The 26,168-nt window shown below is 42.0% G+C and overlaps 1 long non-coding RNA gene across 1 annotated transcript; it reads left to right on the forward strand.

Annotated features, from left to right (window-relative positions):
- Positions 1–5,122: 5,122 nt before the first annotated feature.
- On the forward strand, positions 5,123–25,676 carry LOC118395120 (uncharacterized). Its single transcript, XR_004827899.1, has 3 exons — positions 5,123–5,284; positions 22,855–22,919; positions 24,454–25,676. It is a non-coding gene; the product is annotated as an uncharacterized LOC118395120 (long non-coding RNA).
- The last annotated feature ends 492 nt before the right edge of the window (positions 25,677–26,168 follow it).

Genomic DNA, 26,168 nt, shown 5'->3' on the forward strand with positions numbered 1-26,168 from the left:
TCAAAGAGGCAAAACGACAGTACAGGGACAAAGTGGAGTCGCAGTTCAACGACTCAGACACGAGACGTATGTGGCAGGGACTCCGGACAATCACGGATTATAAAGGAAAAGCCAGCCACATCCCAAGCCATGTCCTCAGACCATGTGCAAACCAGCTGGAGTATTTACCGACATATTCAACCTCTCCATATCCCAGTCTAGCTTCCTGATGTCCAGCATTGTTCCTGTACCCAAGAAAGCGAAGATAACTGAACTAAATTGCTATCACCCCCTTACAACTCACTACTGTCATCATGAAGTGCTTTGAGAGGCTAGTTAAGGATCATATCACTTCCACTTTACCTGACACTGTAGTCCCACTGCAATTTGCATATCTCCCCCAACAGATCCACGAACGACACAATAGCCATTGCACTGCACACTGCCCTATCCCACCATGACAAGACAAATACCTACAGTGGGAAGACAAAGTATATGAACCCTTTAGAAATGACCTGGATTTATTCTGTACTTTCAGAAACCACAAACACACAACCAGTATTGAACATAAACTGCCAACATCACAACTGGAACTGGAAATCTTTCTATCTGAAGATTGAGGCCAGCTTTTGTATTCCAGTAACATAATGTTTGTAACATATCCTCCTTTACACTTTTTTTTAGAGGAAAAAACAATAGTTGTCTATTTTATTGAACCAGGCAAAAAACTACCAAAAACAAAACTAGTTTTACTCTGGGAAAAAACTGTAATTTCATTATAAATGTGCATAACCCATATTTCAATATTCATGTAGTGGTTGAACAACAAAAAATGCATTCTCACTGCCCACCCCTAAACTCATAGTATCATGGCAGGACAACTGTCAAGTCAGTCAGTCAGTCAGTCAGTAACTGCTGCAGATGTGCTTAATAATGCTTGAGCGTATGGCACTCCCTAAAGCATGACACACACAGGGGTGTGTCACAATGTGCACGTACTCTGTCAACCCTCTATGCTTCATTCTACTGGTGCTGGACAAGCAGACCTTGCGGTGCCTCCGTGTGCAACTGCCTTGAGCAGCAGATTGAGCAGGGGATTGTCTGCAGCAGGACGGCCCCCAGTGGATGGATGCCAAGGGGTGTGGTGCTCCCCCAGCAGCTCTCTCATGCAGTTCTCTCTATAACTTTGGTAGGTAATCAGGGGGAGGGGGGTGCTTGCAATGATAGGGTTGTGGGTTCAAAAAGTACAAAAATGCATCCCCTCATTACCATAAGTCACTCTGGATAAGAGCGTCTGTTAAATGACTAAAATGAACACTTAAATTGAGGGAGAGGATGATGGGGAGGTAAGTGTGTATGTGACTTATATGTAAACTCTACGTCCAATTACAAAAAACCTTGTTTAGTAGTCATCTCACTTGTTAGCTGGCTGTGATCTATGCGGCCATTGAGGACATCAGTGTCGATCAGATGGAAAAAATATATTCTGGAAGCACTTAGTGGTTTTCTGAGCACATGCAACTGAGTTGTTTATAATGTCTGCCTTTTCCACTGCCCCCATTTTGTTATTGTAGTCAAGCACACAGTTGGTTTTGATGTTTCTCTCTCCTGTCAGGTGGTCCACCTTCCCTGTGGCTCACTTTTCTCCTGTAGCTCCAAGGCAATAGCAATTGGTCTCTTTCACTATGTCACCCACCAGGTCCTCTGTCAGAAACAGCTTGAAGCACTCTGCCTCAGAGGGAGATGGCAAGGGGCTTTGCACTCCAGACCGGGACTCAAAGCCAATAGCAGAGCCAGAAGGAGTGAAATGGCTGGTGGCCTTCCAGGTACCACAGACCTTCTATACTTCACCCACTGTTGGTCTGCCTCCATCACCACCGGCATCTACAGAGGGACCTGAGACTTTGTCAGTGGGCAAGGGTTCCTCAGATTCAGGGCTCTCAGTGGTCACAACATTGGGGGGGGGGGGCTCCTCACAGTCAATGTCAGACTCATTGTCAGAATTGACCGACATCTCTGGAATGAGAGCACACATCTCCAGTGAGTTGTCTCCTTTTGAAAGACATTGCTGTTTTATTCACTGTTTTACTCACGTTTTCAAGTAATGGTTACAAATCATGTATTCTGATTGGTGCAAAGATTGCAATGGACACATATGATGTGTGTAAAATACTTTTTGAAGGTTGTACTGATTATGAGGATCTAATGCTAAGCTAATTGACAGCTTTGTGTGTATGTATGTTGACATCATTCAATGCATTATGGGTGTTACGTAAACCTACGTAAACCTCTGTCAGACCAAAGATGTTATAACAAAATGAGGTGAAGGGATGGTTAACTCTTCTTTCGAGTAAACCTCTGGAAGTGAATGATGGGAAGCGAAGGATAGTAGACGACACTCCCCCTTCAACATGCAGACCTAACTCATCTTGCCACCTAATCTTAACTTTGGTTGATGCGGAAAAATGAAACATGGCAGCATGCACAAATTCTACCCACCATCGGATTACTTCTAGAAAGTGTTTTCCTCAATTATTTTAACTCCATGATGTGATAAATCTTAAATAGTCATTGCTGTTAGCTAATTCATATTATAGTTTCTGTCAGCTGAGAGTTAGCTAAATATGTCCGTGTGACAGGTTAAAGGAAATATTCATAGCCTGTTATCCATTAAAAAGTGTAAGTAAGTTCATAGTATGTGAGGATCTTAAAACATCTAAGGTTAAAAAGATCAGGCATTCAGTATTAGTTGATAGAGATTGATAACATTCATATAATTGTGTTAAAGTTCAAATCCGTCAAGCGTACAAAGGGTATGAATTGTGAGAGGAATGTGTAAACGTTATATTGATTACTTTATTTTGTGGTGCATAATGGAAGGGTAAAAATGTTCATCTGTGATCTACTAAATGCTCTTAATCTATGAGCCTAAGATCGATTGCTCTGGTCTCCACCCAAGTTCGGGGAAATCGGTCTTTCCGCATTGCACTAAATGTTCTCATTGAGGAAACCACCGTATCACTTTCTTGATTATTTCTCCCCTTTTTCAGGTACGATATTGATGATAAAAAAGAGTAATTTAAATGTAATAACTCGCTAAAATGTCAAGAGTGTTTAAGGTGTGTCTTAGTAACATCTTGAGGAAGTTAGAGTTAAGTTTGCAGAGAGTAATATGAGCCCTGCTCAGTTGCAGCGAAGAATAGATTCGTACTGAGAGTAGCTGCCATTTTATGTCGATTGTTAATGAGATATTTTGCGGTGTTATTTGTATAATGGTTTTCAAACACTTTATTGCCTGTTGATAAATTGAGTTATCTTTGTGCTTGACAGTTATATTGAAATTAGTATATGTTTCAGTGAATTACAGTGTATACTGTTGTGACTTGAATAAGCCTTGTACCCTAAAAATGATCTATTTCCCGTAGATCTGTTTTTCTGTAAAATGTGTTACATTTGTAAAATGATTGCACTAAAAGTTCTTATTGAGGAAACCACCGTATCACTCTGTTCAGGGGCATAACATCCGCTTGTGTTAGCTCACTTTTTCCTGGGTTAATAATGTCTGAGAAGGCTATAAAGGAAGCACGGCATTCCTGATTGACCATACTGCCATGGCTATATAAGGAAAGTGAGTGTTGAGAGTGTCCCTGCTGGCAGAGGTTAACAGACCTGGCTTGGGAACCAAACATTGCAGGTTCAAACCCCACATGTGCAATTTGTTTATATGTATGTTAAAACTATTTAATTTGTGCTCTTAAAATAGCATTAACATGCCTCAGGACTAACTGACATGATGACTCCTTGCTGTCCCCAGTCCACCTGGCTGTGCTGCTGCTCCAGTTTCAACTGTTCTGCCTTATTATTATTATTGGACCATGCTGATAATTTATGAACATTTGAACATCTTGGCCATGTTCTGTTATAATCTCCACCCGGCGCAGCCAGAAGAGGATTGGCCACCCCACATAGCCTGGTTCCTCTCTAGGTTTCTTCCTAGGTTTTGGCCTTTCTAGGGAGTTTTTCCTAGCCCCGTGCTTCTACACCTGCATTGCTTGCTGTTTGGGGGTTTAGGCTGGGTTTCTGTACAGCACTTTGAGATCTCAGCTGATGTACGAAGGGCTATAAATTTAATTTGATCATTAAATGTGTAGAGTAATATAATGGGGATGTATTCCAATCTGCTTTATTATACTTAAAAATCCTTTGACATGTACAAGCGCATGGGTGTGCTCATTCTACAGTGGTCTCTGCAGTGTTCTCTCAAACTGATTTCTGCATAAATTGGTATATAAAATGTTATCTGATCTTCATCGAAGTCACAACAATAGACAAACACAGTCTGCTTAAACTAGTAACACACAAACAATTGTTAATTTTTCATGTCGTTTTTGAATACACAGTGTAAACATTCACAGTGCAGGTTGGAAAAAGTATGTGAACCCTTGGAATTAATAACAGGTTGACCCTCTTTTGGCAGCAATAACTTCAACCAAATGTTTTCTGTAGTTGCGTATCAGACCTGCACAAAGGTCAGGAGGAATTTTGGACCATTTACAAAGTTCCACAATATTCTTGGGATATCTGGTGTGAACCGCTCTCTTGAGGTCATGCCACAGAATCGGGTTGAGGTCAGGACTGACTCGGGCCACTCCAGGAGGCATATTTTCTAATGTTCAAGCCATTCAGCTACAGTACTCACCAGTTTCTCCACAGAGGTCCATAGGTTATCTCTGTAGACTGCCCGAAGCTGGTGCCTTACAGCTGAAGACTTATCATGTAATTATCAACTTAGGATAGTGCCCTAAGCAACACATCACAAATTAGGAACACCCGAGATATGACATTAGACAATGCCATGATATGGTAATTTTGCCAAGACCTTGAACATATGTAGAATACAGTCCAATTAGATGATTATGGTGTCCTAACTATATTTTGTACATCTTTTGTTTATGCTTTTATTCCTTATCATTTAATTTCCTTTGATACTTAGTGATAGAGTGATAGAGCCATAAACAAAGTCCCAATACAACCATCACTTACGGTAGTGCAACAACACCTCTCATTTAGGAAGAAATGTAATTATATATTTTGTGAGTGTGTGTGTGTTCGTTGTTAACATCTGCCTAAGTTACTGCCCAGATATTCCAGTCTGGATGACCAGATGACGGGTCCACAGCGGTGATCACCAACCGGACATCCACTGCCCATTCTTGTAGTGGACTGCTCTGCTTTCAGAAAGCCTACCAAGGTCAACCACCAGAGGGGGACTGCAAACGATGATCCACAACCAGGGCATCACGTGGTAGTTATTTTTATGTTGGTTTGCAACTTGCAGAATCCTTCCAGGTCGAATCCACCAGAGGGGGACCGTCATAACTCTCCTGTGACGATCTGAAGGATCAGGTTACCGTGGGTCCGCTCTACAGCGTGCTCTCTCTCGTAGAGGGGGAGAGCGGGAAGTCGGCTGTTTTATGGTCGGACATAAAATACGCTGCCCCTATGCTCTGTAGTGTTTGAGATTAGAATGTAAACTGTGGAACACAGAGAGACACTTGGACATAATTTAGGCTAGGTTTTGTGCAGATATCCAACGGTTTGCGACGTTCAGTAATGAGAACTAATGAGGTAATAGTAATTAATTCATTAATAAGCGACTGTTTTGATAAGATGAAAATATTTGAAGAGTCGATTTGGGAAATAGTGAATCCATAAACATTTTCCCGTGGTGCCCCAACTTCCTAGTTAATTAAAGTTCAGATGATTAGTTTAATCACGTAATAATAATTACACATAGATAATCGATTTGATAAAATAACAGTCTTCACATTTAAAGATAGTCCAGACACTACACTTGTTAAGCCCATTTTTACTCCTGAATTTATTTAGACTTGCCATACATATACACTAAGTGTACAAACATTAAGAACACCTTCCTAATATTGAGTTGAATGTGTATATAGTTTTTTGTTGCTAGGTATTACGCCACTTTTGGAGATAGAAAGACAAACATTTTGTTGCACCTGCAATAACATCTGCAAAGCTGTGTCCATGACCAATACACTTTTGATTTGATAGTACTTGATAAGGCCCTATCTCAAGCCTACTATGGGGGCTGGGCAAAGTATTTGAGATCTTATGTGGTGGAAGCTGCATACAAAATAATGAAGAAATTACTGAATATGTAGGTTGATGTTCTAATCTGAACAGTTTTAATCAAAGCCATTGGTCTCAATAGGTATTGTGATCTTTGATACAAGGTGGTTGATTCCTATCAAGCCAGCTGTCAACAGCCTGCCTTTAACAAATCTATTGAGAACACAACTCCAGCAATGTACGAAGTAGAAAGGAAGGAAGTCTCCCAGACTACGGAGAGATGTACGTAGGGGAGCTGCTTTCAAAAGCTGGAGTGCAAGAGGAGCACAGGATCCCATGTCATATGCCCTCCTTATAATAACTACTGCATTTCTCTCCTCAAACTCTGACTGGTGTGCGGAAGAGGGTATTCTTCAGAAGAGACGGAAGAGGAGAGGCTGTGTGTGGATTAAAAAAAGTCAGTGTTACACAGTCCCATCTCTCCTGTCAGAGGGCTGACACGGGGTGCCCAGGGACCCAGGGCCTTTGGTGCTCGGAGTCTGGACAGTGGCCTAGATTCCCCCCTCCTTCCTCCACATCCCACCTACTATAACTCCTAACCACCATGCTGCAGAGCAGCCCCATCTCATCTGCTCTCTAGTGTCATCTTCATCCCTTCACCCCCCTCCCCAGTTCCTAGTCCCCAACCTTTCTCTCTTTTCTTTCTTTCACAACTATCAGTTAGCACGAAACCCAATACCGCTAAAAGAAATACAAGGAAGGGCAAAATGTTATGTAAAAAATGATATGTATTCACAAATAAATCAGCTTGCAAACAGAACCAAATTAAAATTCCCCATAATCAACTCAAATCAGTATTGGCTCAGTCTCTGAAGTACAAATTTAATGCAAAATCAAGTCTCTGTACTAGTTAGCAACAACGTCATCCAATGAAAGTCAATTATGTTCAGTCCCAATGTCTAATAAGGAATCCACAAAAACTATTTTTAATCCACACATGATAAATGAAAAAAGGATTGACTTTACCAGTTCAGTTGTTTGTTATACTGTTATATATATTAAATAGTACAGTATAAGTAGGACTTATAGCTTTCAGCCTTCCACAAATTAAACACACAATACACACTTACATTCCCCTGCCCAGATCACAGTCAACACACATATTTTATATTAAGAATACAATGGAATATAACTGAAACAAATATTTTATATTTTTCCCACACAACTTCAGTGTCACAGGAACATGTGGATCAGCTATCATATGACAAAAAATAGATATTTTGAAACAGAGCTTATGTCCACATTTTTTAGTTTGTAAGTGCTTGTATGTGATTTAGAGTCGTTGGAATCTTCTCTTTCCGATTGTGTAAAGAAATGTAAAACCTGGATGAACCTCTGTAGGACGATTTGAAAAAAGTTACTTTTTTGATCCACACTTCATCTTCTTTTCCGACCCTCACTCTGCTGAGTTAGATCTCATGCACATTGATTACTTGCTAGCAAATGTCCTCGCCAACTGCTTTTTTTAGTAGCAGCAGTTATCTAAATAGGATACATTATAGCAAAATATGCTCACCTTAAATGTCCAACAATATATTGCGTAATTGTGCATGGGCTCATCTGGAAAAGAGAGGGTATACAGTGCCTTCGGAAAGTATTCAGACCCCTTGAGCTTTTCCAATTTTGTTTCCAACTTATTCTAAAATGTATTAAATTGTTTTTCACTCTCTTAAATCTGCACACAATACCCCATAATGACAAAGCAAAACCAGGATTTTTGAAATTTGTGCAGATTTATCTTTAAAAAAACTACTGAAATATCACATTTGGATAAGTATTCAGACCCTTTACTGAGTACTTTGTTGAAGCACCTTTGGCAGCGATTACAGCCTCGAGTATTCTTGGGTATGACGCTACAAGCTTGGCACACCTGTATTTGGGGAGTTTCTTCCATTCCTCTCTGCAGATCCTCTCAAGCTCTGTCAGGTTGAATGGGGAGCATTGTTGCACAGCTATTTTCAGGTCTCTCCAGAGATGTTCAAGTCCGGGCTCTGGCTGACGTTCAGAAACTTGTCCTGCGTTGTCTTGGCTTGTGTGCTTAGGGTCGTTGTCCTCTTGGAAGGTGAACCTTAGCCCCAGTCTGAGGTCCTGAGAACCCTGGAGCAGATTTTCATCGAGGATCTCTCTGTACTTTTGCTCTGGTAATCGTTGCCTCGATCCTGACTAGTCTCCCAGTCCATGTCGCTGAAAAACATCCCCACGGCATGATGCTGCCACCATCTTGCTTCAATGTAGGGATGGTGCCAGGTTTCCATCAGAAGTGACACTTGGCATTCAGGCCAAAGATTTCAATCTTGGTTTCATCAGTCCAGAGAATCTTGGTCTGAGAGTCTTTAGGTTCCTTTTGGTAAACTCCAAGCGGGCTGTCATGTTCCCTTTACTGAGGAGTGGCTTCTGTCTTGCCACTCTACCATAAAGGCCTCATCAGTGGAGTGCTGCAGAAAATGGTTGTCCTTCTGGAAGGTTCTCCTATCTCCACAGAGGAATTCTAAAGCTCTGTCAGACTGACCATCGGGTTCTTGGTCACCTCCCTGACCAAGGCCCTTCTCCCCCGTTTACTCAGTTTGGCCGAACATCTTCCATTTGGTTCCAAACTTCTTCCATTTAAGAATGATGGAGCCCACTGCGTTCTTGGGGACATTCAATCCTGCAGAAAATGTATGGTACCCTTCCCCAGATTTGTGCCTCGACACAATCATGTCTCGGAGCTCTACGGACAATTCCTTTGACCTCATGGCTTGTTTTATTCTCTGACATGCACTGTCAACTGTGGGACCTTCATGTCATCTCCAATCAATTGAACTTACCACAGGTGGACTCCAATCAAGTTGTAGAAACATCTCAAGGATGATCAATGGAAACAGGATCCACCTGAGCTCAATTTCGAGTCTCATAGCAAAGGGTCTGAATAGGTAACATTTCTTAAACCTGTTTTTGCTTTGTCATTATGGGTTATTGTGTGTAGATTGCTGAGATCTTCTAATTTATTGAATCCATTTTAGAATAAGACTGTAACGTAACAAAATGTGAAAAAGGTAATGAGGTCTGAATACTTTCCGAAGGCACTGTATGTGTAACCTAGCTGAAGAAGCTCATTCCTATTAATAATAATAATAATAATAATAATAATATATGCCATTTAGCAGACGCTTTTATCCAAAGCGACTTACAGTCATATGTGCATACATTCTATGTATGGGTGGTCCCGGGGATCGAACCCACTACCCTGGCGTTACAAGCGCCATGCTCTACCAACTGAGCTACAGAAGGACCACAACCACAACCAGCGTTCGTTGACTAAACATTAGGCCTACTACTGTAGTTGAAGTTAGAAACGGATTAATATTAGCCTATTATTTATTAGCTTAATATAAGGGCCTTTCAATATTTACCTGTCAAAGTCAATACACAAGATCAAATGACAGTGCGCATTCCCCCAGGCTAAATGCATTAAAAGCATTTCTGTAACGTTTTGTGATTGACAAGGACAAGTTTGATGTCGTACAACAATGAATTGTTCATGATTTAATGCATGCCAATGCTGAGGCGTTGTCTGGACTTTAAAACATTACTGAAATCATGACTAACTTGGTTGGAAGAAATTCAAGTACAGGCTTTGTTAACAGCAATACCTTTCAGATATAAAGGAAAGTCCGCATAAAGTTTGCCGCATGCTAAAGTTGGCGGGTTTTAGTCTTGGTGTGAACAGGATATTACTTACAAACCATAGAGATGTTTAGAGGACTCCAGAGCCCAAAACCCTCATTTTAGCATGGGCCTCTTGAGGACTTTGAGGACTTTAACCATTTTGAAGATGTCAACTGGGTGGGACTTCCTATGGGTTAAGGAAGGGATCACATAACCTGCATGGAATTATCAGGAGGGATCCGACAATTAATTTAACTTGTGAGCCAATATTCTATAACTGTAGGTGGCATTAAATCACCAACCTTGGCTTTTTACCTGTTCAAACAACACACTCCAGGTGGCAGTATGCACCGTTTCAGTTTGTTTACAAAGTCATAGAAGTAATAGAAGAAGAAAATGTACTACTTCTAAATGGTGGGACTGATACAACATTGCAATCTCTATACATCTCTATGTGACAACCCCACTTCCTATTTCACTCACCCCAGGAAGTGACGATGGGTGTGGCTAGTGAGTGACCAGGGCGGAGCCCACAGCCTACACCCAAGCAACCTTGTGGCTTACACTTCCTTTCTTGCTTGCTTTCTTTCTTTTGAAGACAACATTGATGATATAACGTGATGTAGGCCACGTTTTGAGAGCATCACTGTATCCTTCTGACTAAATGCACCTTGCTCAAGCTCAAACAACATTCGAAGGATAACAGTGACACAAATATGTAATACATGTCATTTTTTAAAATTAGTCATGACACCATGCACCGTGCCACCTCACATCACATCATACATTGTGTATGTGGCTACAGACCTTACCATACTGTTCTCATGTGTAAATGGATCTGTTTTTTTGCTGTCTTGTTTGACACCTGTTTTATTTTGATGTGTTGGCAAGCCCTTTGCCAGGCCAGTAACTCCTCACACCTACACTCCTCTTTCATGCTGCCTGCCTTTTCTTCCTCATTCTTGGATGAATCCCCCAGAGATTCATAGTGTGCCTCTTAATTTCCCAAGGGGGAATGCAGCAAACATACACCAGTAATTTTCCAAGGATTAAACTGAGGGAAAAAATGAAGACAGAGGGGCGATCATGTCATCTACCGAACTACTGCTGGTGGGCCACGGATTCACTTAACTGGCGCCTTCTCTAACTCAATTCCAGTTGAATCCATATTTAGTTTTTCTTTTGTTTGTCTTTTCTTGTTACTTTGGGGTGTTCTTTTGTTTCCTGGGGCGGAGGGCAGTGGAGTGATTTGGAACAGTTTTGCATTGAACAACATGCAGTCAGCGTGGCGGTGTAGTCAAGGTGGGTCTCTGGGGAGACAGAGTGCCACAGTAGGTTTGGTTTGTACAGCCGTCACACACACTTCTGAGGGGTGACATGCATGGCTGCTCCACTGAGGGAGAGCCTCTGCCATGTTTACTGTCATGTTCCTGGGTATGCTATGTGGCTTCAAACACATATAGGAATACTGATATTGGGAATGCCACAGGGGAGTCACACAAAACACACATACATATACAAACATGCACACACCAGACAGACATGTACACACACACACACACTGGTACGCATGCCTGCACGCTCTGAGCTTTATTACCAATAGTTTTTTCTTTATGGTTCACCATTGGGTCGACTTGTTTGAAGCAAGTGGCAATAGAATCGTTGTATTTTGTATGTTACAGTGCATTAACAGTGTACTTACAAGTATGATAACGGTTTGTATAGGGATTTACATTTTTCTATGGACTGGATTTGTAAAAAAGCACTAAGTGAGTATATGGGTTTTTAGCTCCAATTATTACAGAACCTAAATCATGACTTCAATAGTCCTGGTTGGGGAAAAATACACAAATGAATATACATAGGGAATGATGTCTCACTCATGTCCGCTGTTAAGGCTTACCAAAGGATTCCTTTGTAATTTCCTCTGTGTCATTGTTTCCATAGTAACATGATCGACACTGACATCTATTAATCGGAGAGATGGTTATGTGGCCAAGAGATGTCTGTGTGAGGCATGTGAAGGCGGACTAAAAAGAAGATAGATTAAATGGGTCTCTAGTATCACAGCTAGTTGAATCCAGTCGTAGAATTAGGAATTAGAATACTAGAATGGCCATGAAACTTCTTATGATGGTCCCAAGGTCAGCCATGTTGGTCAGGGAGTTGGTCAATCATGGTTTGCTAGAGCTGTGATAAGATACTGGGTAAAACAATGAATGTGAAGAATGCATCTGCACTGTATGTGTGTTAGCTACCTAGCAAGACAGTTTTAGAGGAATGATTCCATACATTTTTTTCAAATCAATTGCCAATATGCCAACATTCCATTCAAACAATGCAGTCAATCCCAGCCAGGTCACCCATGAAACAAGTCAGTATTCGACATCCATTCATGTCTTAGGACATCGGGAGATGATGTGGAAACTGGCCACTAGGGGCAACAGTGAGCGCTGTTAATGGAATGGGGTGGTGAATGGGTGTAAGCATCTGCCGCTGATTCAAAAGGTTGCAGGTTTGAATCCAGCAATAGAAAGTCGTTTTTGATATTTTTGATTTACGCCTATCCCAAACCTTAACCCTTACCTTAACTATTCGGAGTTAATGCCTAAATAAAATTGGATTTGATTTGAAGTTAACCCTAAATTTAAACAGGGATGCAAACTTTTCGGCGAAATTCGCTGTTTTGAATCCAAAATAGGTGACCAACGGTTGAAGTCGGAAGTATACATACACTTAGGTTGGAGTCATAACAACTTGTTTTTCAACCACTCCACAAATATCTTGTAAACAAACTATAGTTTTGGCAAGTCGTTTAGGACATCTAATTTGTGCCTGACACAAGACATTTTTCCAACAATTGTTTACAGACAGATTATTTCACGTATAATTCACTGTATCACAATTCCAGTGGGTCAGAAGTTTACATACACTAAGTTGACTGTGCCTTTAAACAGCTTGGGAAATTCCAGAAAATGATGTCATGGCTTTAGAATCTTCTGATAGGCTAATTGACAACATTTGAGTCAAAAGTACCTGTGGATGTATTTAAAGGGCTTCCGTCACAGTCAGTACCTCTTTGCTTGACATCATGGGAAAATAAAAAGAAATCAGCCAAGACCTCAGAAAAAGAATCGTAGACCTCCACAAGTCTGGTTCCTCCTTGGGAGCAATTTCCAAGCTCCTGAAGGTACCACATTCATCTGTACAAACAATAGTACGCAGGTATAAACACCATCGGCCTACGCAGCCGTCATACCGCTCAGGAAAGAGACGCGTTCTGTCTCCTAGAGATTAACGTACTTTGGGGAGAAAAGTTCAAATCAAGCCCAGAACAACAGCAAAGGTCCTTGTGAAAATGCTGGAGGAAACAGGTACAAAAGTATCTATATCCACAGTAAAACTAGTCCTATATCGACATAACCTGAAAGGCCACTCAGCAAGGAAGAAGCCACAGCTCCAAAACCACCATAAGACACAAAGATCGTACTTTTTGGAGAAATGTCCTCTGGTCTGATGAAACAAAAATAGAACTGGTTGTCGTTATGTTGGGACGAAAAATGGGGAGGTTTGCTTGCCGAAGAACACCATCCCAACTGTGAAGCACGGGACGGCAGCATCATGGTGTAGGGGTGCATTGTTGCAGGAGGGACTGGTGCACTTCACAAAATAGATGGCATCATGAGGGTGGAAAATGATGTGACTATATTGAAGCAACTTCTCAAGACATCAGTCAGGATGTTAAAGCTTGGTCGCAAATGGGTCTTCCAAATGGACAATGGCCCCAAGCATACTTCCAAAGTAGGGAAAAAATGGATTAAGGACAACAAAGTCAAGGTATTGGAGTGGCCATCACAAAGCCCTGACCTCAATCCTATAGACTATTTGTGGGCAGAACTGAAAAAGTGTGTGCGAGCAAGGAGGCCTACAAACCTGACTCATTTACACCAGCTCTGTCAGGAGGAATTTGCCAAAATACACCCAACTTATTGTGGGAAGCTTGTGGAAGGCTACCTGAAACGTTTGACATAAGTTAAACAATTTAAAGGCAATGCTACCAAATACTAATTGAGTGTATGTAAACTTCTGACCCACTGGGAATGTGATGAAAGAAATAAAAACTGAAGTAAATAATTCTCTCTACTATTATTCTGACATTTCACATTTTTTAAATAAAGTGGTGATCCTAACTGACCTAAGACAGGGAATTTTTACTAGGATTAAATGTCAGGAATTGTGAAAAACTGAGTGTAAATGTACGTGGCTAAGGTGTATGTAAACTTACGACTTCAACTGTAGATCCCATGACAAAAATGTTGGGTGATGATGGGCTTCTTTGTGCGAAAGAGTGATGAGTGATGCACGTTTAGACCAAAACTGGCTGTATCCAAGGCTCAGCCAATCGTTGACATAACAGAATGCAGCACGAGACTGAAGAGAGACGAGACAACCAATTAGCTTGTTACAATTAGCTAGTTAGTAGTTAGCATTGTTAAGTATCTTGCTAGCTGGATCGAGTTCTCCGTTAGCTAGCTAGCCAGAGAAATGTTGAGCAACATTAGCCAGCTTAACCGATCAAATAATTGAGTTTATGGTGTGAAAATGAGCTGGCTAATAAAGTCAGACAGCAAACTTCACAACATCAGATGAGCTAACGTTAGTAACTTAACCAATTCGCTATATTATTAACTGGTATATGACTCCTTGCCATTCCTCAAGTTATAACGCGTTAGTTGCTTACTGGACCCTGGCAACCTGTCTGAAATGTTAACTATCTAACGATCTAACTACTATTTGTGAACTAGTGTTTCCCTCTACAGTACTGTGGTAAATTTCCAGAATGAGAGAATTAGGTGAAAATTAGGAATTGTCTGTTAAACAAGTGGATCCTTTCCCCCCCTGCAAAGTAAAAGCTGGAAATGCATCACCTAAGCCTCTACTGGCATTCATTCCAATTAGACAGGTTTGGGATTTTTTCTGGGATTATGACATAGCCCCTTTAGTAATTTAATAGGATCTTTATGGCTACATTAGATAACAGTCTTGTGACTGTGAACTACTGTGCTCTTGACATGTGACCCTTTAGATAACCTGAGACACCTAAACAATGTGTGGCACTGTCCGCCCAAATAAACCGTGTTGAACCGTGTGAACAGCAGGGCCCATCTGGCTTGCCTGGAGTTGAGGTGCATGGCGGTGCGGAGATACTCCAAGTTCTTGTGGTCAGTCCACACAATGAACGGATGTTCCGCCCCCACCAACCAGTGCCTCCATTTCTCCAACGCCATCTTCACTGCGAGAAGCTCCCACTTCCCCACATCTTAGTTCCTTTCCGTGGCGTTGAGGTGATGGGAGAAGAAGGCGCAGGGATGTAGCTTGAGGTCAAGGGCAGAACACTGAGACAGGACAGCCCCCACTCAGACGTCCGAAGCATCAGCCTCCATCGCTAACTGACGAAATGGGTCCGGATGAACCAGGATGGGAGTTGTGGTGAAGCAATGTTTGAGGTCTCGTAACCCCCTGTCAGCAGCTGGGGACCACCTGAACGGAATCTTGGGCGAGGTGAGAAGCCAGGGGGGGAGCCAGGGTGCTGTAACCCCAGATAAAGCTGCGATAGAAATTGGAGATCCCCATGAATCATTGCAGCTGCACCCTGGACGTAGGCTGAGGCCAATCCATCACGTGTCTCACCTTCGCAGGCTTCATCTGGACACTCCCAGCAGAGATGATGTAAACCAGATAGGGGATGGTGGAGCGATGGAACCCGCACTTCTCCACCTTCCCACACAGCTGATTCTCCAGAAGGCATTGAAGGACCTGCCGGACGTGGAGCACATGTTCTTGAAGGGATCAGGGGAAGATGAGGATGTCATCAATGTAGATGAAGACAAACTGGTTCAACATGGAGAACATAATTCACCAGAGCCTGGAACACAGCAGGGGTGTTGGTGAGGCAAAAGGGCATGACCAGATACTTGTATTGGCCACTGGCCGTGTTGAAGGCGGTCTTCCACTCGTCCCCCTCTCGTATCCGCACCAGGTGGTAGGCGTTCCATAGATCCAGCTTGGAAAACACTGTGGCCCCCTGGAGAGGAAGAGGGATGGATAAATCAAGCAGCTAGGGAGTCCCCAATGTAGGTATCCATAGCCTTGGTCTCCGGTCCCGACAGAGAGCACACACATTCACAGGGCGTTGTGGTGCTAGGGAGAAGGTCTCAGCCTATTCAGCGCCTGTTCAGCGCTCTAACGTTCATGGGAATGGAGAGGGGCTGAGTGGGGATGTTCAGCTCGAACGCCAGGGTAGCGTCCAAAAAACTCTCGTTCAATGAGAACCCGGAGAGACCTGGACTGGTCTCCCCACAGCAGAATGGCATGAAAAGGGGTGCGAGCAGTGAAATGTTTACTTACGACCCCCTAACCATCAATGCGGTTTAAAAAAATACGTAAAAGAATACAAAATAAAGTAACAAGTAATTAAAGAGCAGCAGTAAAATAACAACAGTGACACTATATAAAAGGGGGGTACCGGTACAGAGTCAATGTGTAGGGGCATGGGTTAGTTGAGGTAATATGTACATGTAGGTAGAGTTATTAAAGGGACTATGCGTAGATGATAACAACAGAGAGTAGCAGCAGTGTAATAGAGGGGGGACAATGCAAATAGTCTGGATAGCCATTTGATTAGATGTTCAGGAGTCTTATGGCTTGTGGCCAGAAGCTGTTTAGGAGCCTCTTGAACCTAGATTTGGTGCTCCGGTACTGCTTGCGTGCGGTAGCAGAGAGAACAGTCTATGACTAGGGTATCTGGAGTCTTTGGCAATTATTAGGGCCTTCCTCTGACACCGCCTAGTATAGAGGTCCTGGATGGCAGGAAGCTTGGCACCAGTGATGTACTGGGCCGTTCACACTACCCTTCAGAGGGTGCCTTGCGGTCTGAGGCAGAGCAGTTGCCATACCAGGCAGTGATGCAACCAGTCAGGATGCTCTCAATGGTTCAGCTGTAGAGCCTTTTGAGGATCTGAGGACACATGCCAAATCTTTTCAGTCTCCTGAGGGGGAATAGGTTTTGTCGTGCCCTCTTCACGACTGTCTTGGTGTGCTTGGACCATGTTAGTTTGTTGGTGATGTGGACACCAACGAACTTGAAGCTCTCAACCTGCTACCCTGCAGCCTCATCGATGAGAATGGGGGCATGTCCGGTCCTCATTTTCCTGTAGTCCACAATCATCTCCTTGATCATGTTGAGGGAGAGGTTATTGTCCTGGCACCACATGTCCAGGTCTCTGACCTCCTCCCTATAGGCTGTCTGGTCATTGCTGGTGATCAGGCCTACCACTCTTGGGTCATCGGCAAACTTTGTGATGGTGTTGGAGTAGTGCTTGGGAATGCATTCATGAGTGAACAGGGAGTACAGGAGGGGACTGAGCACGTACCCCTGAGGGGCCCCTGTGTTGAGGATCAGCTTGGGGGATGTATTGTTACCTATCTTTACCACCTGGGGACGGCCTGTCAGGAAGTCCAGGATCCAGTATGACTGAAGCCTTTAGTGAGAGGTTCGATGCTTTAATATTTTATCATTTTTCTCTACGAATTCATATTAATGATATAGATAGGCCGGTTAAATTTAGTCTGGATTGCCATTCCATATATGGTATAATATGTTTTTGCTCGCATAATTTTAAAAAACAAGTTGATTGGTCCATAAGTAAATAGGTAAACTGGGATGTGACTAAATAATGAATCCAGATGATTTTATCTTTCCACGGTAGCAAGAGCTTATGTATTTTTTGCTAATTTTCTAATAAAATGTTTTGTAGTGAGCATAGCTGCGGGAAGTAGGGGGGCTGAGGGTGCACCCCCTGAAAAATCGTAAATAAAATAAAAAATAACAAGAAAAATTGTTTTCACAAGTAGTGCACTGGGACTTCACTAGTCCTGTATTAGCGGATCGATATAGCCGTTTGTAGCGGGCAAAACAAATAATTCTGCAAACTTCTACAGATGCACCATTGAGAGAATCTTGTCTGGCTGTGTCACCACTGGTACAGCAAATCCACCGTCCGCAACCACATGGCTCTTCAGAGGGTGGTGCGGTCAGCCCAATGCATCACCGGGTGCACACTACCTGCCCTCCGGGAGATCTACAGCATTCAGTGTCATAGAAAGGCCAAGAAGATCATCAAGGACCTCAGCCACCTGAGCCATGGCCTGTTCACCCTGCTATCATCTAGAAGGTGGAGACAGTGCAAGTGCATCAAAGCTGTAACCGAGAGACTGACAAACAGCTTATATCTCCAGGACGTCGGGCTATTAAATAGTCATCACTAGCCGACCTCTGCCCAGTACCCTGCCCTGAACTTTAGTCAATGTTACTAGCTGTCTACCACACGGTACTCAACCCTGCACCTTAGAGACTGCTGCCCTAGGTAAATAGTAATTGAACCCTCGTTACTTTAATAAGGTTTACATACTGTTTTAAGTGGGTTAAACAGTATGTAAACCTTTTAAAGTAGCCAGTGTTCAATGACTATTTACATACTGTATTCTATTCTACTGTATTCTAGTCAAGGCTCATTCAGTGCCTTGGGAAAGTATTCAGACCCCCTGACTTTTACCACATTTTGTCAGGTTACAGCCTTATTCTAAAATTGATTAATAAGTACCGAACCATTTTTTAAACATTTTCGCCTAAAATGACATACCCAAATCTAACTGCCTGTAGTTCATGACCTGAAGCAAGGATATGCATATGCTTGATGCAATTTGAAAGGAAACACTTTGAAATTTGTGGAAATATGAAATTAATGTAAGAGAATATAACACATTAGATCTTGTAAAAGATAATACAAACAAAAAAACATGCGTTTTCAATGTTTTTGTTCCATCATCTTTGAAATGCAAGAGAAAGGCCGTAATACAATATTGCAGTTTAGTCTCAATTTAGATTTTGGCCACTAGATGGCAGCAGTCTGGGTGCAAAGTTTCAGATTAATCCAGTGAAGCATTGCAATACTGGACAATATTTTGTAACAAGTCTGCCCAAATGTGAAGGAATTGGTCAATTGACACATTTTCAAGTACATAACTGTAGAGAACATACAAAAATGATATGGTAATGCAAAATGTAAGTTTACACACTTCCAGGAATGTCATACATGATGGATCTTTGGCTTATACACTAACTTTCACACATATAGATGGCAAGGCGGGATGGGTGTGGAGCCAGAGACAAGTGGTTCAAACTGTAGAACCCAGTTCCTACGTTTGAATAGAAAATCTGATTTTATCAAACAACACTATGCTTCATTTTACCCTCAAAATGACAAATCAGAGCAAGATTACTGAATGTAAGTACAATATTAACCTTCAGACGTGAATGTATCAAACCAGTTGTCATGATAAAAGTTTATGCTGTTGTTGTGCACTCTCCTCAAACAATAGAATGGTATTTCTCACTGTAACAGCTACTGTAAATATTAACAAGAATTTAAGCTTTATGCCTATATAAGACATGTCTATGTCCTGGAAAGTTTGCTGTTACTTACAAGATCATGCTAATCCCATTAGAGCACGTTAACTACCGTCCCGGTATAGGGACACCGATCCCATAGAGGTAAAAATATTTTCTTCCCTTCATCAATCGACACAACGCAAAAACAGGTTTTTAGAAATTGAAATATCACATTTAAGTATTCAGACCCTTTTCTCATTACTTTTTTGAAGCACCTTTGGCAGCGATCACAGCCTCGAGTCTTCTTGGGTATGACGCTACAAGCTTGGCACACCTGCATTTAGGGAGTTTATCCCATTATTCTCTGCAGATCCTCTCAAGCTCTGTCAAGTTGGATGAGGAGTGTTGCGGCACAGCTAATTTCAGGTCTCTCCAAAGATCGGGTTAAAGTCCGGGCTCTGGCTGGGCCACTCAAGGACACTCAGAGTCTTGTCCTGAAGCCATTCAGTGTTGTTCTGTGTTGTCTTGGCTGTGTGCTTAGGGTCGTTGTCCTCTTGGAAGGTGAACCTTCGCCCCCAGTCTGAGGTTCTGAGCACGCTGGAGCAGGTTTTCATCAAGGATCTCTCTGTACTTTGCTCCGTTCATCTTTGCCTTGATCCAGTATCTCAATCCCTGCCGCTGAAAAACATCCCCACAGCATGATGCTGCCACCGCCATGCTTCACCATAGGCATGATGCCAGGTTTCCTCCAGACGTGATGCTTGGCATTCAGGCCAAAGATTTCAATCTTGGTTTCATTAGACCAGAAAATCTTGTTTGTCATGGTCTGATAGTCTTTAGGAGTGGCTTCCATCTGGCCACTCTACCATAAAGGCCTGATTGGTGGAGTGCTGCAGAGATGGTTGTCCTTCTGGAACGTTCTCCTATCTCCACAGAGGAACTCTGGATCTCTGTCAGAGTGACCATCTGGTTCTTGGTCACCTCCCTGACCAAAGCCCTTCTCCCCCGATTGCTCAGTTTGGCTGGGCGGCTAGCTCTAGTTAGAGTCTTGGTGGTTCCAAACTTATTCCATTTAAGAATGACGGAGGCCACTGTGAAAATAGTAAAAATAGTTCAAATAAAGAAAAACCTTTGAGTAGGTGTGTACAAACTTTTGACTGGAAATTCTGGACTCTGACATTGCTCACTTCTAATATTTCTACAAAATATTTCTTAATTCCTTTCTTTGAATTTTGGGGATTTGTGTTTATTGTTTTGTATTGTTAGAGCTAGGAGTATAAGCATTTTGCTACTCCCAGGATAACATCTGCAAAAAATCTGTACATGACCAATAACATTTTATTTTATTTGTAAAACCACTTGGCATTCAAATCAAAATGGTCAACGTGTTGATTTATGGTGAATGGTCAGGATTGATTTGACCAGGGGCAGAACTTTCACTGGGGGAGCATTCTGAAATTGCATTTATGTACCCCCCCAGTTTAATCATTGGAATGCGATTCAAATCATGGCAACAGTGAGCTTTAGGACCATAAGAAGGCCTCAGAGCGGTTGGGTAAACTGTTGGGAGTGTTTAAAGACTGAATTTAGGAGCACGCAGCCGGCTGATGGGCTGTGTGAAGGCAAAGCTTTTGGAAGGCTGGCTGTACCAGCACAGGACGGGGAGTTGAGCATAGTTCAGTGCACGCTTTGTGTTCTTTCACCTAGTTGTAAAATGAATAGAAGCTGGTTACTCTTTAGTTGCATGAGGTAGCTGGCAAGGTGACTGTTGTTCAACTTAACAGAAAAAAAACTAAATTAGTTTTTATTCGCAGTGCTGAGCTAGTATTGTAACTGACATGCAACGTTAGCTAATGTTTCATCCCCTCTCGACTGACGTGAATGAATAAGCTGCGCTATTGAGTAGCTACCACAACCAGGTCAGCTTTAGCCTCTAATTATCTGTCAGATAGCAATAATAACCCCCTCATATCGCTATCTAACAGCAGTTGCTTGTATGGAAATGTTTTGTTGCCTTTGTTTTGTCACGTTTCAGAAGTAAATTAACTTGGCAAGTAATTGCTCGTTGATGTACCGTCAACAGTAAAGCGAGAGCTGGCCAAAAGTTGGCTTACATTAGCAATTACTTTTTGCCTCAATCAAACTAGACCTGAATCAAACGATGAACCCATCAGCCAAACAATTGCAGATTGATATTATGGCGTTTTTTCACTGCAATGTGAGTTGCATTAGTCAGTATGTCAATTAAACATTATTGATCTGTCAGTTTACCTAGCTAGTTACCTACTTTTCAGACTGACACAGTAATAAACAGATCTAAAGTTATAGAAAGGGGAAGGGGGGATACCTAGTCAGTTGTACAATTGAATGCATTCAACTAAAATGTGTCTTCTGCATTTAAATCCAACCCCTCTGAATCAGAGAGGTGCGGGGGCTGCCATAATCGGAGTGGGAAGACGGAGAAATATGGGTGATCATATTTAGGCCTATTTCTAGGCAATGTAGTAAACTATAACCTAACCATTGGCCTATTTAGGAAGTACATTTCCTTGGAAAGGTAACTGTGCCGTGCTTCTCCGCCCATGTATACATAGGCTATAGCCTACTCTATTTAATTGAGACCACATGCGCACCTGATTTCGCAGGTATGGCTACTGGAGGGCTTCAAGAATGATGACAGCAACACTTGTTACATTTGGCATAGTCCTATAGGATATAGCCTACCTTTTAAGGAGGACGATTTGCAGGCAGAGACAAATAAATGGGCAATCCATACTTATTGAAAATGGAAAGGCGCAACGCTCGCTCGCCATAGTAGCCTAACCTACGTAGCCTAACTTATGTGTACATTGTGCCTTTTCCTTTTCAATCACAATGATTTTTTTTTTATTCCACCTCGACTCACGCTGGTTGAGCGCTCTCCACTTCTTTTCATTATCACTATTTATTTACAGACACTGTAGTAAACTACAGTCTATTCTATTACTCTATTTCAATGAGACCACACATACTAGCATCGCATGAACCATCATGGCCAACTCGGAGAGTTAGGCTACTGAAGGTGAAGTTGGAATTCTGAGTATGTTAATAATGCCAAAAATAGGTGCTTTTAATACAATAGGTAGGCTAACGCATACAAAGCAGATAGAGGACCGTTTCAAAATAATCTGTGGGACAACATAAATATTTTCATCCCAAAGTTGTCTGTCTGACCGCCCGCCCGCTTCCGCTTGCAGCATAAAAAATGCAGACCGTAACAGCAATGATCATGCAGTCTGTGCAGCAATGATCTCGCAGGCATCCAGCGAGAATGCAGCCCTCTAGTGCTCATCATGTCTTAGCAGGATCAGATGGTGACAGGGGTCCCAACAGGGTCAGACAGCCAGAGAAGACCAGTCTACGGAGCTGAAATTTGCAGTATATTCAGTGATTGATGCAAAGTTCCGTCTTGAATTAATGAGTAGACCTACAGTAGCTACAGTACAGCAGCTTATGTTTAAAGCTACAGTCTGGGATCTGGGAATCATGGTCATTTCAATTATTGAACCATTGATTCTATTCTTGGATAATATAATATAAAATGTACACCAAGGTCTTTTTTTTGTCATGCCTCATCTTAGGAGGATCAGGTGGTGACGGGTCTCTGCAGGGTCAGGCAGCCAGGGAAGACCAGCCTGTGATGGAGGTGAGAGGATTTTTTTTGCAGATACAACACTTTATTCTCTCTGTCCAGCAAACACTTGACAAGCCAGATGCCATTTTAAGGCAGTCTGACAAACCTACAAAACTGATCTCAAAACTGTATCAAGGGTTGATAGAGCCTGTTCCCGATGACACAAAACATGTCAAAACAAAAATGTGTGGAAGACCTGGGAGATGCAATTGATGATGATAAATGGATGCATATATGTTAGAATGCCCAGTCATGTTCATATATTCTCAGACATAAATTACTGCAGTTTAAGACCATCCACAGAATGTACTATATGCCAGTGAAACTGAATATCATGCTATATCATGTTTTGTGGGTACTATTTAATGAAGCTGCCAGTTGAGCACTTTTGAGGTGTCTGTTTGTCAAACTAGACACTCTAATGCACTTGTCCTCTTGCTCAGTTGTGCATCGGGGCCTCCCACTCCTCTTTCTATTCTGGTTAGAGCCAGTTTGCACTGTTCTCTGAAGGGAGTAGTACACAGTGTTGTACGAGATCTTCAGTTTCTTGGCAATTCCTCGCATGGAATAGCCTTCATTTCTCAGAATAAGAATAGACTGACGGGTTTCAGAAGAAAGCCTTTGCTTCTGTCCATTTTTAGCCTGTAATCGAACCCACGAATGCTGATGCCCCAGATACTCAAGTCTAAAGAAGGACCATTTTATTGCTTCTTTAATCAGAACAACAGTTTTCAGCTGTGCTAACATAATTGCAAAAGGGTTTTCTAATGATCAATTAGCCTTTTAAAATGATCAACTTTGGATTAGCTAACACAATGTGCCATTGGAACACAGGAGTGATGGTTGGTGATAATGGGCCTCTGTACGCCTATGTATATATTCCATAAGAAATCTGCCGTTTCCAGTTACAATAGTCATTTACAACATTAACAATGTCTACACTGTTTTTTTAATCAATTTGATGTTATTTTAATGGACAAAAAAAATTTGGACAACAAAGACATTTCTAAGTGACCCCAAACTTTTGAACAGTAGTTTATGTAGTATGTATTAGCTGGAAGAAGAAGCCTAAGTTTGCCTAATGTTGTTCATTAGTTTACTCCAATTATGAGATGGGATGGTAGGTTTAGGGGAAAATAATAAAGGAAAATATATTTTCGAAAATATTTATTCACAAAAAAAGATATGGGGGATTGCAAATAATTTTGTTTGGTGTAGAGTATTTTTTTTTTCTATTTTGTGAAATTGGATATGTGCATGGACTTTTAGTCCAATATTAGTGGTTTTACAGATACCAAGCATAACCTTAAATGGCCCTCAATGACTACAGGCCGGATTTCAAATACATTAATATCAATGACTACTGGACAATTACATTGATGGAAACCACAATCTATCTGCAATGTTAAAGCTGATCTTCCCCCAACCCCCCCAAAAATAAAAAATAATAATGTTATGTCCCCACCTCTTCTAAAACCAAAGTTGCGCCCCTGGATTTGACCAAGTCTCCTCACTTGATGTGTTGTGTCCTTGTGTTATTCTGCAGGTCTGTTTAGTTTGCTGGTGCCTCTGGGCACATGGAGGGATGAGGCAGGGAGGGAGAGCAGCCTGGAGCCCCTGCCTGCCAGGAGCTCCCCTGCCTGGCTCGGGGGAAGGTTGGGCTGGATTAGACGGCTGACAGCTGGGCCAGATCTCTGGAGGCACCGGGTGGAAAGGCCCCCTGTCTGACTGCCGCTGCACCAAGTGTCAATTTGAGCATGAAGGAAGGTGCAGGGAGCAGGTGAAGAGAGGGATGGAGCGAGAGAACAGGGGCCACTGGTAGTCCTCTGTGGATTGACATCATTGGTGCATGGGCCGTGCACACCGTTAGGCATCGAGAAACACACTGTTTATTTAGGAGGAGCTTCCGACTTGGGAGCACAAATGTGCACACACGGATGGCAGACGCACGTGCGCAGACACACATGGATAGACAGACAGAGACAAAGCCCACTTACAAGCGTTGAGCTCTGCCCTCTTCTATATGTAAGTCTTGTTGTCGGTAGAAGTGAGTAGAGGAGAAAGTCTAACTTGCATAGTGACAGCATGTACTTACATTACCTTGTTGTTTAAGTAACACACCCACATATTTTAGATATCGGCAGCCAGCCACTGGTTTGAATACTTGAGTCAACAAGTTGAAAAATCTTTCGATGTGCCCTTGAACAAGGTAAATAACCATAATTTGGTCCAGGGGAAATGTACTACTATGGCTGACCCTGTAAAATAAAACATATCTTTATATTTAGGAAACAACAGCTTAAATAATGCCTGGAACTCTTCTTGGGAACCCACAGCTTTTCTATAATGGAAATATAACCCACCTCAGGCAGCATCCTATACAATTAAGTGCAATCAAGATTACAGACTACTTGAAATTAAACCGTTTCTTGTTTTTAATCAAGAAAATAATTCACTGAGGGGAAATCTAATCAATTTAACTTGCCAGCCATGGTGGATGCAACGTTATGTTACCTGATTTGACTTTGAACTTTTTTGCATTGTTAAGTTTCTTTGGGGATATTTGACTAGATACGACATATACTTACGCATATGAATAAAGACATGCACCAGTGACACAATTAAAGGGTCTTAGAATGTTAAAGAATAACGATGTACACAATAACATTTCCCCTAACGAGTCCATATTACTCCAATGAGGCTAACATTTATTTCCTGCTCTGAGACATTGACGTCCCTGTGATATGGGCTAGAGAAGTTTTTATCCCATGATGGTCTAATGCAATTTTTTTTTTTTTTTATAAATGAGGGTGGGGTGTGGGTGTTGGGGTCAGGGGGCAGTATGCAAATGTGTCCCATCATTAAACTGAACCACCAGACAACATTATCTGCGGCTGCTGTTAGGAGGATTGTTTGTGTGCATTAACGAGGTGAGACCATGTCCGCTAACTAATGGCCTCCTAATGATCAGGAACTCGCAGGCCTTCTCTTTATGCTTAAGTTGTCAGACGGGTGTGACACGGCATGACAGACGGGCATGACTATATTGTCAGGAGCTGTAATAGAAATCAATTGTGGGCAACTCAAAATGTTTGACAATCATTTGTCACTCCTGTGAACATTTCTTAATTACGCCAAACTAAGTCATTAACAAATGATTCAGTCATTTGAACAAGGGATGAAAGTAACCTCCATTAGAATAATGTAAATTCATATAAAAGACCCATTATCACCCCTAAGAGCCCAAAGAGAGTACGATGA

The sequence above is a fragment of the Oncorhynchus keta genome, chromosome 15 (genome assembly GCF_023373465.1).
Source record: "Oncorhynchus keta strain PuntledgeMale-10-30-2019 chromosome 15, Oket_V2, whole genome shotgun sequence".
Classification (NCBI taxonomy): Eukaryota; Metazoa; Chordata; class Actinopteri; order Salmoniformes; family Salmonidae; genus Oncorhynchus; species Oncorhynchus keta.